This window comes from Dipodomys merriami, unplaced genomic scaffold, assembly GCF_024711535.1.
Source record: "Dipodomys merriami isolate MVZ:Mamm:240054 unplaced genomic scaffold, mDipMer1.0.p SCAF_11, whole genome shotgun sequence".
NCBI classification, from domain to species: Eukaryota; Metazoa; Chordata; class Mammalia; order Rodentia; family Heteromyidae; genus Dipodomys; species Dipodomys merriami.
Window position 1 is genome coordinate 48,665,633 of NW_027202382.1, and position 12,644 is coordinate 48,678,276.

Below are 12,644 nucleotides of genomic sequence, written 5' to 3' on the forward strand. Positions count from 1 at the left end.
CAGGAGCCACAGGCAGACCCAAACAACAAGCCTGGACGTCAGAGCCAAGCACAGGAAAGCTCAGGAGACCTCAGAATGCTCCAGGCGGGTGAACCCTGAACACACAAGGCTTCCTGGCTGTCGTTCACACTCACAGCCGCACAGGCCGCCCCGGAGAGCCCCTCCACCCGGCACGGGCCGGCACCGCACGGCCCCCCACAGACAGAATGCCACCGGGTCTCAGGGGATCCTGGCACCTGCTACCACAGGGATGAACCATGAGGGCACCATGCCCAGCGCAATCCAGCAGGCACCAGAGGACACGCCCAGACAGAGCACCCCAGGCCAGCACCTGAGCCCTGGGAATGCCTCTGTGGTGTGATGCCTGGGGAATCCCCTGCCTGGGCCGGCCCAGCCGGGCCTCAGGTGAGGGGAGCCGGGTGTCCTCAGGCCATCCCCTGGATTCCGTGAACACAGGTGTGCTGGACCTGGGATGGACACTGGTAATCCCAGCACTGGGGAGGCTAAGGTAGCAAGAGAGAGAGCTTGGGCCAATCTGGGCTGGGGCATAAGCTCCTTACGTAGAACACAAACACAAAAATTAACAGCCACACACAGTCCCCAGCAATTCCCACCTGCAATCCCAGCTACTTGGGAGGCCGAGATCTGAGGATCTCCATTCACAGCCAGCCCAGGCAGGAACAGCCATGAGATTCTTATCTCCAATTAACCACCAAAAAGCCGGAAGTGTGCTGTGGCTCAAGTGGCACAGTGCCAGCCTTGAGTAAAAAAAGGTCAGGGACAGTGCCCAGGTGGAGGTTAGCCCCAGCACACACACAAAAGAACACCTCGGGGACAAAAACACCAGGTCAGGAAGTGCAGTCTAGACATCAGTGGCTCACACCTGTAAGCCTAGATATTCTGGAGGCTGAGCGCTGAGGACTGTAGTCCAAAGCCAACCAGGGGAGAAAACTTGAGACTCCTCTCTCCCATTAACCAGAAAAAAAACATCTAGCGAAGTGGAAGTGTGGCTCAAGTGATAGAGTGCCGACCTCAGCAAAAAAAGCTCAAGGACTGTTTCGCCCAGACCTCGAGTTGAACCACACACACACACACACACACACACACTACAAACACACGCACTCACACACATGCACACACACACACTACAAACACACGCACTCATCACACACGCACTCCTACACGTGCGCACGCGCACACGCACACACACTAACAAAACCCTTCAGGTGAACTAAAAATAGACAACATGATGTTCAAGGCCTGGTGAAGACTGAGGATTTAACAAGCAGCCAGCACCTGGCCTCCGCTCCAGAAATCCTGCCGTGAAGGATATCCCTGAGGAGCAGGTGGCGTGGCGTCCGCCTGCAGCGCCTGTGTGGTTACTGCCCGGCGCTGGCAGGGTGGGGGTGAAGGGCACACTGAGGTGCGTGGAGGTGGCTGCTCTCGATGTGAACTAAGCCCCCACCCACACTGGGCGGCCCAGGGCGGGGTGACACCCCTCACCTGAGGTCCTGTGCCACCACCTCGAGGCAGGTCAGCCAAGAAGGAGCTGGCTGGCCTGGCCTTGCTCCTGACCGGCAGGATCTCTGGCTGTGTGTCTTGGTGTGTGCAGGGCGCCTGTCCTGGCAGGATCTCTGGCTGTCTTGGTGTGTGCAGGGCGCCCGTCCCAGCAGGATCTCTGGCTGTCTTGGTGTGTGCAGGGCGCCCATCCCAGCAGGATCTCTGGCTGTCTTGGTGTGTGCAGGGCGCCCGTCCCAGCAGGATCTCTGGCTGTCTTGGTGTGTGCAGGGCGCCCATCCCAGCAGGATCTCTGGCTGTGTGTCTTGGTGTGTGCAGGGTGCCTACCCTGGGCTGCACGGCTCTGCGAAGCCCTCAGAACACACAGCAGCCAGGGCGCTGCCCCCCACCCCTGGAGCCCCGCACCAGGGGACGGGAGCTGGACAGGGCCCCTCCACACACGCTGAGGCCTCCTCATCCAGGGGCGACTCACGGTGCCTATGGGGGCTTGTCTTCCTGCCATGAGGAGTCAGGGAGCAGCCCAGACATAACCCCGGGACAGCCCCTTGCAACCTCCACGGAACTGGTCATCTGTGCTGTACAGAAAGAACAGGAAGAAAAGAAACCCAAGGCTCAGCTGTGCTCCCAGGAGAGGCTAAGTCCTGTCATGTCACCGAGGGGAGGGGTGGGAGGGTAACACACACACATACGCGTGCGCGTAGTCCCTGAATTTAAGGCCCAGGACATTCTGTCTCTTACACACACGCACACACACGCGCACACACGTGCACACGCGCGTGCGCATACACACACACACACACACACACACACACACACACACACACACACACACACACACACACACACACACACACACACACACACACACACACACACACACACACACACACACACTGGAAGCAGATGGGCTATCTGCTGGTCTGGACAGCTCCTGCTCTTGCTCTGGGGCCCAGGCCACACCAGCCTTCCCCTTGGACACCCATTACCTCAGCCTCGCACAGCCTCCACACAGCCTCCCACACAGCCTGGAGGCTGCGGCCAGAGCCCAGGCCACGCTAACTGCCCTGTGCCACCACGTCCCCTGGGGCTCCACTGTGACCCAGGTGCTAGTGGCTTGCAGGCCCTTCATGTGACACGGACTCCTGCTAAACTGGGTTACAATAATTAACACGGTCCCTGTCTGTCCTGTCCCAAAGCTTATGTAACAGCGGCCCCATTTCCCTCCTTCAACCCCTCTCCGGGACTCTGCTCCTCCAAGAGCCCTGTGCCCTGACTGGCCTGCGTCTGGCCACAGACTATTTCTACTCCCCCCAAACCTCGCCTCCACCCAGCGGGAGCAGGGTCGCTGCAGATGCCATTAGCGAAGGTCTGCAGGGGAATTCATCCTGGAGTCAGGGTGGCCTCAGTACCGGTGCTCTGGAGGCTGATTCTAGAGTGGCTGGGTGGAGGCCAGGCAGCACCGAGGCCCCCGGGAGCTGCAGGAGGCCGAGTGGAGCGGCCCTGACCGCAGACACCCGAGTGTGACCAGTGGTCCGCCTCTAGGACTGGAGGAGGATGGATTTCCACAGGGATTCAGCTTCATCTGCGGGATATTTGTGAGCAGCCCTAGGGGCCTGACTATTGTGCCAAGGCCACCAGATTCACAACCCACCCACCCCAGAATACCACACGCACATGCACGCATGCGCAGACGTGTATGCACACACACACACACACACACGTGCACATGCGAGCACTGCCCCCAGAGCGGGCAAGTCACGGGGAGCCCCACTCCCAGGAGAGGACACAAAGTGGCTCCCATGTAGCCAGGCCCGCTTCTCCTATTTCACACACAGAAACACCAAGGCCAGGTTGGAACAGACCAGACTCAGATCCCGAGAGGACGCTGGCCCTAAAACCTGGCTTGTCTTTGGGCAGCAGCCACTCAGCCAGGGGCAGCGCTGGTTGGCATCCACAGAACCACATCAAGATCCCATCCACCCCAGCTGCCACAGGGGCCCTGTCCTCCTGCCGAGCCGCCCCGTGAGAGGACACCTCCCCTGGCCCCCAGTGCAGGACGGTGCTGTGCTGGGCCTGGGAAAGCCGGCCTCGCTCCCCACTCCCCATCACGCTGTACAACCGTGGGCAGGCATCACCACGGCGGAGGCCAGCCACGTGCTCTTGGAGTTCTAGGCTTTCATGATCATGGTGGGGGATGGTAGGGGGCACAGGTTTGAGGCTCACTAACAGGCCCTGGCGCTTGCTCCACCTTACCAGCACCAGCAGGAAGGGCAGCTGTGGGGGGCCCTGCTGGAGGCGGGGAGCCAGGCCAGCGCACACTGGCCTATGCCACGCATCCTCAGTAGCTTCCTGAGCCCCCCAGAAGCGGCCAGACCTGGATGGCCGGGTCCCTCCCTCAGGAGCCAAGCAGAGTGAGTCCAGTGCAAGACACACACACTATACAGCAGGGTGCAGGAGCCACAGGACCTGCTAGGACAACCAAGCCTAGCCACGGGGCAGAGGACAGTGGCTGGGGCTGGGCCTGGCACACAGGGCTGCTGTTCACCTGAGTCCCGGGCCTCTCCTCTGTCCCCTGGTGTCCCTGCCACACACGAGGGCCTGGATGTGGAAGGTGGATGAGGGCAAAGGAGGAGACTCAGTGGCAAGGACTGAGGTCTGAGATGCCACACTGAGGGGTCCCAAGCCCTGGGGAGCCAGCCTGCCCCCCCCCCCAGGAGGAGAATCCGGGCATGTGCTGCGGGTGATTTGCATAATATTCCCTGCAAGTTAATATCAGACTCTTGATAATGATCTCGGTCGCTTCGCAGCGACAGAGGCGCTGTTACAACACTAAGTAATCATATTTTAAATTATGTTTCCCTTTATAGAAAGGTGTTGCGAAAACACACAGACATGAAATCTGTCTGCTGTAGCCCACTGCCAACCACCTGACCAGCTCCCACACCCCAGCGGTGCCTGGGGCTGTGTGTGAGAGCTGACCAGGGATCCCAGGTGATTGCAGACCCCTGCCCCTCACCCCGTGGCACCCCCCCCCACCAGGGCCAGATGCCACCCCGAAGTCCGGCAGCCCCAGGGAGGAGACCAGGCTCCCCCTTCCAAGATCCCCCAGTCCTGGCCCAGGACAGACACAGCCCACTGAACCTGGAGGTACAACAGGCACCCAAAGTTATGGGTAAAGGGGCCTGCGTGGAAGGGCCATGATTCCCATTCCTGCTTTCCTCTTTCTTCCTGCAGGACCACTCAACCTCTATTTCCTTAAAAGCTTTTTTCCCCCTTTTTTATTAAAAAAAAAAAATCCAATTATAGCACAAATCTCTCAGCAGGGGTCAGTATGGAATAAGAATAGCCAAAGTTAATGGACGTGACACAGGCCAGATTAATGCCTAAAGGGTTTCAAAAGTTGTATGATGCAGATTTCATTAACATTTTAATTGTAATGTATCTTTTTAATCTTCTCTCACCCTAATGGCTCTATATCTGGAAAAAAAAAGGGAAGGAAAAAACTGCTGACAACAACAAAAAGTATCAATATACAAAATTTAACAAAGGTCCCTAGCAGTGCACTGCGAAGTAGATTAAATGAACAAAACTGTGTGAACGTTGTGATTTGGAAGAGTCTCGGCAAAGAGCTATTTCTTCCCTTCCTGGCACAGTGACACCAGGATAGCAAAGGCCAAGGACAGGCTGGGAGCAGAAGCCTGGGGGGCGCCCTGCCCAGAGTGTCCCCGGGGGCTCAGGCGGCGCTCCTCCCCAGGGGCCTCCTCCAGAGCCCAGCCAGTACCCACCAGATCAGCTCCAACCAGTGCCCAGAATGGAGATGCAGGGAGGAGACACAGGCAGCAGTGAAGCACGGCGGGGTGCAGGCCCCCCAGGCCGCTGCTGTCAGAAGAGTCCCAGCCTTGTGCGGGGCATCCAGCCTCTAATGCCCAGTCAGGAGCGCCGGGCAGCTCTGGCCACTGGCCATTACGGACTCCAACTTTCAAAAACAAAAATGGAGTTTCCCAAGAGGTACTTGGCCCCAACAAGAGGGCTTCAGAGATATTTACTCTCAATCAACAGTCCCTGAGGCCTGACTCCACGGCACCCAGTAATGCTCTGAGCCAGACCCCCGAGCCCCCCACTGCCACCCCTCCCCCTGGACTGCGAGGGGCCCCCACCCACACTCGGAACAGACCGCCCTGGAGGAGCAGCTCCGCTCACCCCAGTGACTATATATGGGCACTTTCAGGTCCCTCGGTTCCCGCCTGCTCCCAGCTCCGGGCTCCCAGGCACAGGCCTGGGCCCTGGTAGGCCTGGACTGACAGCAGCCCCCAGCAGCCCTGCGCCTGCCCGCCCTGACCAGTGTAAGGGGGAGGGGTGACATTCCTCCAGAGACTCAGAAAGTGCCTCCGGAGGGAGTGGGGGGGGGGGATGGAGGAGCTTCCCTTAAAGGGCCAGGGCTTCCCCCCAGGGACCCTGCCACACTGAGGCAGGCCAGGCTTGGCCAGCAGGGAGCCTGCTCACCCTCAGGGACTGTGTAACAAGGATGGGGCCCTGGGAGGGCAGCTTACTTGCCTGAGCTCACACAGCCTGGGTGGATGGGGGGGCGATCTCCATGTGGGGACCTGAGTCCTGGCCCCCCACCCCCACCCCATGGTGTCCCAGCTGGAGAGCACTGGGCCCAGCACCACCACCACCTGAGCCTTAGACTTCATCCCTCTCTCCTCAACAGACCAGGGTGCAGCACGGATTCCACCAGAGCAGAGCGGCGCACAGGTCCTCACAAACTCCCGCACGGAGGGGAGGCGCGGCTAGCTGCAGGCTGGCTGGTGGCAGGTGTCGGTGACACCTGGGAGCCCTCGGCCCCGCAGGGAGCATATTTTGCAAATGACCTCATCCAAGTGAGAGCCCTGCCTGGGGTGAAAATGTGCTAAAAAAGAAACAGAGGTGGCCAGGACCTCAGCTGGGAGAGGAGCAGGGAGCAGTCCCCAGTGAGAAGCTGGGATGGGTGGGAAAGGGGGAGGGCCGTGGGTGCCTCCCACCCCCACCCCCACCCGGGAGAGGATGAAGAAGAGACCTGGGCTACCAGGTTCCCCCTCCACCTGCTGGTGTCCAAGGTCCGGAGTGCTCCCACGCAGGCCCAGCAGGACCAGGGGCTGTCCAGAGCAGCTTGGCACAGGATGGCATGTGAGGGCAGGCACCTGGGGAAGCCCAGAGCCCCACATGCAGGGCTGCCCCAGTGAGGGGCCTTCAACACACGCCTAGTCACATCATGCCGACTGGACTTCACCAAGGGGCAGGCGCACTCCCCAGCCGCAGCTCAGACCCAGTGTCCCAGCAGCTAGTGGCACTGGTCCCTCGCCCGCCCGGGAAGGTCCTTCCCTTCCCACCCCACCCCACCCCGCCCCGCCCACAGGCATCCCCACAGGCCTCAGTTCTCCTCTATAAAAGGCCAATGAGGCTTCCTCAGCCTAGGGCATTCACTCCTTGGAGGCAAATGATTCAGTGTCTAGGCCCTGCCCAGCAGCAGTGGAGAAGCTGAAGCCGTAGGTTGAGAACCCAGCCCCAGTGGGCCAGGACAAGTACCCGGCAGTGAGAGTCCCCCCTCTCCCGCAAGCAGAAGGCTGCTATGGCTCAGTCCCCAACCCAGTAGGTTCCCACCCAGAACCTGGGAGCCCAGGGTCCAGGGGCCCAGGGTAGGGTCTGCATGGGTTCATGGGCAAAGGGTCTGGCAGACCCTCCATCTGTGTGGCAGCTGAGCCCATTCGTGACATCAGATGGCCCCAGAAGCCAGCAGGCAGGAGCTGCAGAACCCAGGAGAGGGGCAACGGGTCACTTCCAGGCTGTGAGAGGCAGGGGTCAGGCCTGGGACAGTGTGCAGGGGGCACAGCAGAGGGCTGGCCGAGGAAGGCAGCCTGGGGCTGGCATCTCGGGATTGGGCATGGAGCTCAGAGGCAGGTGCTACTAGAACCTTGAGCACACATCCTGTTCAGGACAAAACCATCGTTCTTATGCTCAGTCCCCAGAACAGAGGACCACTGTGCTGAGGCCAGAGAAGGCCTCGGAAACCAAACTGCTCACCCTCGTCACAAAGGACGCCGGAGGCATGCCAGCCCTCAGCACACCAGTGCAGCACCGGAAATCACTGTACTTTTATGGAATAACTCCGGCTCCTTCCCGCTCTAGTCCAAAGCCCAGAGCCTTGGCAAACTTGTCAGAGTCACCCACAAGCCCCCTCCTGGAGGGCCGCTGCGCGCCCCCCACACCTGCCGGCAGTCCCAGGACAGAATACGGAAGAGCAGGCCAGGTGCAGCCTGGCGTCCCACTCACTGCAGCCCTCCTGCCGCGCCAGGCGGTCTGCCCAGAGCCCACGATGGCTGCAAGTTCACGGTCAGCTCCTCGGCTACCATGGTGGACGAACCTTCACCAGACTAGCCCTGGGTGTGACCACTGAGGAAAGATCCCTGGCCACGGAGGAGTGACAAGTGACATCTTGTTCTACTTGTGGTGATGCCAACGGGCACGCGGGGCCAGCTTCCTCCCCTCTGGCTAGGGCTGCGTACCAGCCAGTGGTGGAATGACCACGGGGCCTCCTGGAGATGGGCACAGCAGGAGGACCAGAACAGGTGGCTTGTGGGCCTCAGGAAGAGTCTTTCTTGGTGACTGCCTGGCCCCCGGCAGACCGCGCACCCTTCTGTCCTTCAGTAAACCCAGCCAAACCCCCCGACCCCGACCCGGTCCCGGAGCCAGAGAAGGCTGAGTCCGGCCGGGCCCACCTGGAGGATGGGAGGGAAGCGCCGTCCTCGCTCCCCAGAAGCCACTGGGCCCCGGGCCCCCCCCACCCCGTGCGCAGGGTGCGCGGGAGGACCGAGCCCACCGGCCAGGGGACCCGGCGCATCTCCTGAACCCTGCGCCCCAGCGGGCAGGGCGGGCACGGGGAGGGCGGCGCGGCCGATCCGGAAACGGACCCGTGAGGCCGCGGGCCTGAGGCCGGGGCTCCGGGAGGGAGACCCACAGACCGCCGCCCAGGGACCCGCGGACCCCGCGGCGTCCCGCAGAGCCCCGGCCTCGGCGCCAGAGCGCGGCCCGGCGCGCGGAGGGGTCCCCGGGCCGGGGAGGGGTGTGTCGCCCCTGCGCCGGGCCCCGCGGGCCGTGCGGCCGCCCCCCCCATCCCGGCCCGCGCCGCCCCGCCACCCCCGCTGCTCCCGCTCCGCCGGCCCGCGCCGCCGCCCCCCCCGCGCCGCCCCCCCCCCGCTCCCGCCCCGCCGGCCCCCCCCCCCCGCTCCCGCCCCGCGCCGCCCCGCCGGGGCCCCCACTCCCGGCCGCGCCCCGCCGCGGCGGCCGGGCACTGCGGCAGGGCGGCGCGCGCAAGTTGGCGGCCCGCGCCCCGAGTTTGCGGGAAGTGCGGGCGGCGGCGGGACGAGCCGCCCGCGGCGGGCGCCGAGTCGGCCGTACCTGCGGGCGCCCGGCCCGGTCCGGCCTGGGCCGCTGCGGCGCCGCCCGCGGCAGGAAGTGCTCCGGCGTCCCCGCTCCGCTCCGGCGCCCGCGGACTTTCTCCGACCTCGCCCAGCACCGGCGGCCGCACCGCGGCGGGGCGGGGCGGGCGGCGCGGGGGCGGCGCCGCGGGCCGTTTAAAGGGGCCGCGCGCCGGGGCCGGGCGCGCGCTGGGGGGCTGGAGGGGGGCGGAGGGGCGCGGAGGGGGGCGGGGGGGCGGCACGGACGCCCGGGCTTGTGGGGGGACCGGGCCGGGGCCGCGGGCCCGCCCTCCGGGGCGCCCCCGTCCCCAGCGCCCCTCCCCACGCGGCCGCGCTCTCCGCGCCCCGGGCCCGGCCCGGCCGCGGGGACCCCGGGGCGGCCGCGGGCGACGCCCTTGGGGCGCCCGTGGCCGGGGAGCGCCGGCCGCCCGGACGAGGCCCAGCGGCGCTCAGGCCCCGCGCGGCCCGGGCGCGCCCGTCACCCCGCGGGTCCGCCCCGCGCCCGCGCCCCGGCAGGTCCGCGCCCCTGCGGACCCGGACCCCCCTCAACCACGTGCTCGGGAACCGCCGACCGCACAACCCGGGGGACCCGAGGCGCCCCGCGGCCGCTGCCCCCAAACCTGCGTCCGCGGTCCTCGGTGCCAGAGCCCACTCGGACCCCGGACCACTGCGGGTCCTCGCCGGAAGCCGGGGCGGGCTCCGGGCCAGAGGTCAGGAGCAAGGTCACCGGGAGGAAGGGGATTCCGAGAAGCAGCGGGCCCCGCCTGCGCCCCGGGCGCTCCGAGCCGAGGCCTGGGGCCGAAGCCCTCCAGGCCGCTAGCCAAAGTCTCCCAAGCTTGACCCGGTCTGCACCCTGACCCCCATCTCTAAGCCCGGTCCACCATCACAGACAGGCCCTTGGCCTGAACTTTGGATTCTATACAGCTTCAGTTCTGCTTCGGAAAACACCCCAGACACCCCCAGCTCCCTGCGGGCCTCACCCACCTCCCCCTTGGCCCTAAACTCTGCGGGGTCCACCCTAAGCCCAGCCCAGTCCACGACTAGGTCTGGTGTCCAGGGAAAAAGGAGCACGCGGCATACTGGACCCACGTGGCTTGGATTGCAGTCACAGGGACATGTGGTCCGGGCCCACCAGCCTCCTTAGTGCCACCTGCACCACACAGGTGTGAGCAGAAGCGCTCCAGGTGGGGAGGCGGCTTGGAGCGGGTCTGAGGGCCCAGCCGGAGGCAGGCAGGCTCGAAGGATTTCCGATGGCACCTGAGCATCACTTAAGACCTCAGCTGAACCGTGAAACCAACAGATGATGCCTTTGGCTGCTTCCAGCCCTGAGTTGAGCCACAAATAGCAGCCGACTCCAGTGACCCAGGCAGGGTCCCTGTATGGAAAAGAGGGTGGAGATGGGTAAGTAGTCCCTCAGCACACTCCAGGAGGGCACCACCTCCTCTGGGGCTCGAACTCAAGGCCTCCGGCTCTCTTGGCTTTTTTGCTCAAGGCTGGCACTCTACCCCTTGAGCCCACAGCTCCACTTCCAGCTTTTTTACTGGTCAATTGGAGATAAGATTTTTAACAGACTTCCTGGTCTGGCTTTTAATCTTGGTCCTCAAATCTCAGACTCCTGAGTAGCTGGGATTCAGGTGTGAGCCACCAGCATCTGGCATCATTACTTATTTTCTGAACACTAAAGACTTTTTTCTTTTTTGTGGTTCTGGACATCTGGTTTTTCCACATGCTAGGCAGAGGCTCTACCACTGAGCTACCCCCCAGCCCAAGAAATTCTTCTTAAAAGAAGACATTAGGAGAACACTGGCAAGTTTTGGAAGACAACAGCTATCCAGGAAGCTGTTTGCCATGGGCCTCTGCCCTCGGTGCCCTTTCCTGTGTGCACAGGTGTGAAACACCAGACAGCTTGCACACTGAACTTGCAAACTGGGGTACCATATTTCAGGCCTATGCTGCCTGTTCTGAGCTTGTTTTTTTGTTTGTTTTTTGTCAGTTGTGGGGCTTGAACTCTGGGCCTGGGCGCTGTCCCTCAGCTCTTCAGCTCAAGGCTAGTGTTCTACCACTTGAGCCAAAGCACCACTTCCGATTTTCTTTTTTTTTTTTTTTTTGGTCAGTTGTGGGGCTTGAACTCTGGGCCTGGCTGCTGTCCTTCAGCTCTTTGGCTCAAGGCAAGTGCTCTACCACTTGAGCCACAGCACCACTTCTGGCTTTTTCTGTTTATGTGGTGCTGAGGAATCGAACCCAGAGCCTCAGGCATGCAAGGCAAGCACTCTACCACTGAGCCACCTTCCCAGCCCCCCACTTCCGATTTTCTGAGTGGCTTGTTGGAGATAAGAGTCTCACAGACTTTACTGTTCGGGCTGGCTTTGAACCACGATCCTCAGATCTCAGCCTCCTGAGTAGCTAGGATGACAGGCGTGAGCCACTGGTGCCCAGCTTGATTCCTGTTTAATAGATGAGAAGTATTGGGTTTAGAAAGAACACACAGGGCTGGGAAGATGGCTCAGTGGTAGAGTGCTTGCCTAGCATGCTTGAGGCCCTGGGTTCCATTCCACCGCACCACATATGCAGAAAAAGCCAGAAGTGGCGCTTTGGCTCAAGTGGTAGCGTGCTATCCTTGAGCTGAAGAGCTGAGGGACAGTGCCTAGGCACAGGGACAGCGCCCAGGCCCAGAGTTCAGGCCCCAAGACCGGACCCCCCCCCAAAAAAAAAAAGAACACGAAGCCTGGGCACTGGCAGGGGACTTGGGGGAGTGGGGAAGGACTCGAGGGGAGGGGGGGGACTGGGGGGAGAGGGCCTTAGGTTTCAGTCACCAGGGGCTGTGAAGTGGAGGAGATGATTCCGCAGTGGGGAATAGCCTGTGGTGTGTGAGGCTCTGGGTTCGCCTCCATACACCTCAGACATGGTTCTACCCTGGGGTTGGGGGCCTCAGTACCAATGACTCCTTTTCTCCAGAGAGCAGCAGGCTGGGAAAGTCAGAGTCCACGGAGTTGGGTCAAGAGGCCCCAAACAGCTTTGCACCAAATGCTGGTCGCCCATTTTCCAGGGGCTCCTGCTGGGAGGCCTGTGGCCCCAGGGGCCTCTGTTTGAACATCAGGGTGGTGCAGAGTTGGCAAGATGTGTGGGCCTGTAGGCCACGCTGCCTCCGCCCTGGGAGCAGCTTGATTCCTCCAGCCAAAGCCCCTCCTGGCTGAATCGCAGGGTCCCCAGAGCCTCTCTTCCCACCCCCTCGCCACTTCAGCAAATGGCAGCTGTGCTCCCTGGCAGCTCAGCTCTGTTCCTCGGACATCTTGTCACACCTGAGATCCAATCCATCTCTGTCCTGAGGGGTCTGTCCTAAGACCTTCTCAGACCTTCTCTGTCTCCTGACCCTACTGCACCCCCCCTCCTCCAGGGGAGTGTGGTAGCCCTGCCTGGCCTCCCAGCTCCCCTCCTGCCCCGGCCCCCGCGTCTCCTCCCACTCTGATCCCCCACAGCCTGTCCTGGAGTGCCAGGACCTGGCTCCCACCCCCAGCATGGTCCCCCTCCAACCCTCTCCTGGGCCCAGCTTGCCAGCCTGGGCAGGCTGATGGGGAGACAGCAGGTATCTCTGGTGAGTGAGCTGTAAGAGAAAAAACTGGCCCTCCACCTCGCGCCAGCTGGGCTCTGAAAGACCCTGTTGCCCACCGTGCC

The 12,644-nt window shown here is 62.4% G+C and overlaps 1 protein-coding gene across 2 annotated transcripts in view; it reads right to left on the reverse strand.

The window, feature by feature from the left end:
- Positions 1-9,644, reverse strand: part of Nacc2 (NACC family member 2) — a 73,257-nt gene extending 63,613 nt beyond the window's left edge. The window contains exon 1 of one of the 2 annotated variants that reach the window (XM_070015037.1): positions 9,593-9,644. The gene's annotated coding sequence lies outside the window, so the exon portion shown is untranslated. Of the gene's footprint in view, positions 1-8,952; positions 9,050-9,592 lie in introns of those variants that run through there. The other variant, XM_070015036.1, reaches the window with a different exon arrangement.
- Between the last annotated feature and the right edge of the window lie 3,000 nt (positions 9,645-12,644).